The following is a 2,410-nucleotide window of genomic DNA, read 5'->3' as shown; positions in this document are numbered from 1 at the left end:
AAAAAAAGAAAACTAAAAATGTTAATGAATTTTAAAAATGCATCAGTTTGATTCAACAACGGCATTTTAGATATCCCTCAATACATGATGGAATTTTATTCATAATACCATTTTTTGCTTCATCCCAGTTCTTTACACCTCATCATGTTATTCATGTTATTCCAACTTTGTGACATTTGGAGTCAGCCCTCTGGTTATGAGTCTTCCCTAAATTTAATTGCTAATAAAGTATGCTCTTTTTCCCTTTCAATGTACATCACTACTGTGATCCAAATTTGGTTCTCATCTAGATAGATATTGCAGCTACATATTTTAGGACTATCCAGTCATAAAACTGATCTCATACAAATATTGAGCTAGATATGCCTATGCTTATACATTTATGCTTAACACTGTGTGGACCTGTAAAGGCAAAATCACACATCCTGGACTTGATTCCTGCCATGAATGGCCTCATTAATTACCTCATCGTTGCCATTCCTTACTCTCTAGTACAAAGAGACCTCTCTCCGCTAGAAGGGTAAATACCGTAAGACTGTAGTTGTGATTGGCACATTTTCCCTTCAATAAATTTGAAATAGAGAAGACATAACGACATGAAGATGTAAAAGTTTTGGGGTTTTACAGATTCAAATAGTTTAGAGATGACAATTACAGAAGTTGACAGAGACGTCTGTTGCTTGACGCCAACCACAGGGACCATGACTAACCAGGTCTCCAGACACCACAGTCAGAAACACATTGCGAGCCTTGTGCCAAGACCAGGCTGCCATGGGCTGGTCTGCATCCATGACTGAGTCGGGCAGGCCGCGAACACAGAGCCGGGCCCGGGAAATGAGGGACTCCTTGATGTCCGGCTTCCCGCAGCCTTGCCCAATTCTCCTTAAGACGTGAAGGACGTCTGAAGCGCTTCCCGCCAACTTCTTTCCCTCACACTGTCCACCCTGCCGGCTCTGTTTATCCCCCCTCCATTCTCTCTCACTGGCATTTCCTCCAATGGAATCCTTCCACGGTTAACTCCATTTTGTGCTTATCAGTTAAAAGCCACAAAGTTGACAATGAACTAAAATTTTTGGTTGGCATGTCTGTCCCATGACATATCTTTCAGGGTAAAATACTTTTCAAAAAAATATTTTCCTGTCAGGAACTATGATCAGGATTGGCATATATCATTCTGTAACCAAAAGCACTAATTTGTTCTCTTATTGCTTTTCCCGTGGTGATAACATGAGGCTTCCCTCTAATAGCCTGGCTTTATGTTCCTGACAAACCAGAGCCCTTTGGTCTGTTAAAGTGAAATTGAGTAAGTTTGGGAGCCCAGATCTTTCTCTGACCACACGTGAGGCATCAGACAAGCGCTGGTGTAGCCTTTCTCCTGCAGGCTAGAGTGTGGCTTCTAAGGTTCCATTCAACTTTTGATTCCACAATTCCAAGTAACCATTTTTGCTTTTTGAATCAGTGATAACAGCAGGTAGAGACTTGTGGCAAAAAAAAAAAAAAAAAAAAAGTGCCCTTCTTCTTTTTTTTTTTTTTATTCAGGGACTGGTTCCACCAAATAGAAGTACCCTAGAGCTAGCTCAAGAAAAGGAGATTTTTTTATAAGTTTGTAATAGACAATCCTATAAGCATCCAAGGACAGAAACCAAAAGTGTGTTCACACTGCATTGATTCCTTTCTTTGTTCCTTCCCTTCCTCCTTCCCTTCCTTCCTTTCTTCCTTCCTTCCTTCCTTTTTTAAAAGATTTTATTTATTTGAGAGAGAGAGCAGGGGGAGGGGAAGAAGGAGAGGGAGAAGCAGACTCCTTGCTGAGCAGGGAGCCCGACATGGAGCTCAATGTGGGGCTCGATCCCAGGACCCTGAGCTCATGACCTGAGCTGAAGGCAGACGCTTAACCGACTGAGCCACCCAGGTGTCCTACGCTGCTTTGGTTTCCAACTAGAAAGGAAGAAACTGAGGTTATTTATATTCTCATGTGTCTTAAAAAGAAGGCTGGACTGAGGGGAAATCTACTGGCATGCCTGCTACACCCTAATTCTTTGGTTTTTCTAGATGACCAGTTATACTATTAAATTTGATTCATGAAAAAAATTGAGAAGTTTGCATAGGCTTTCCCCAGAAGTTAAGAAATTTATCATCTATCTATCTCTCACCTCTCTATCGTATCTATCATCTCTCTATTGACTATACCCTCTATGAGGTGCTTCATCACTCATCCCCCAGCTTCCGAGTGTTTGGAGAGTTGAGAATGTTGCCAGTGATGGCTCACAGAGGAAGAGCAGAGCTTTGCCCAAGGTGACATCCAGTTCCCAGCTGAAATTTATAAAGAAATATTGACAGGGAGAAACAATCTTAGTGAGGATTTGGAAGGTCAGCATTTTTGCCTATCTGTGGTCCAACATCCTGATGGATA

The sequence above is a fragment of the Mirounga leonina genome, unplaced genomic scaffold (assembly GCF_011800145.1).
Source record: "Mirounga leonina isolate KUSES-001 unplaced genomic scaffold, KU_Mleo_1.0 Mir_174, whole genome shotgun sequence".
Classification (NCBI taxonomy): Eukaryota; Metazoa; Chordata; class Mammalia; order Carnivora; family Phocidae; genus Mirounga; species Mirounga leonina.
Note: the sequence above shows the minus strand (reverse complement) of the source record.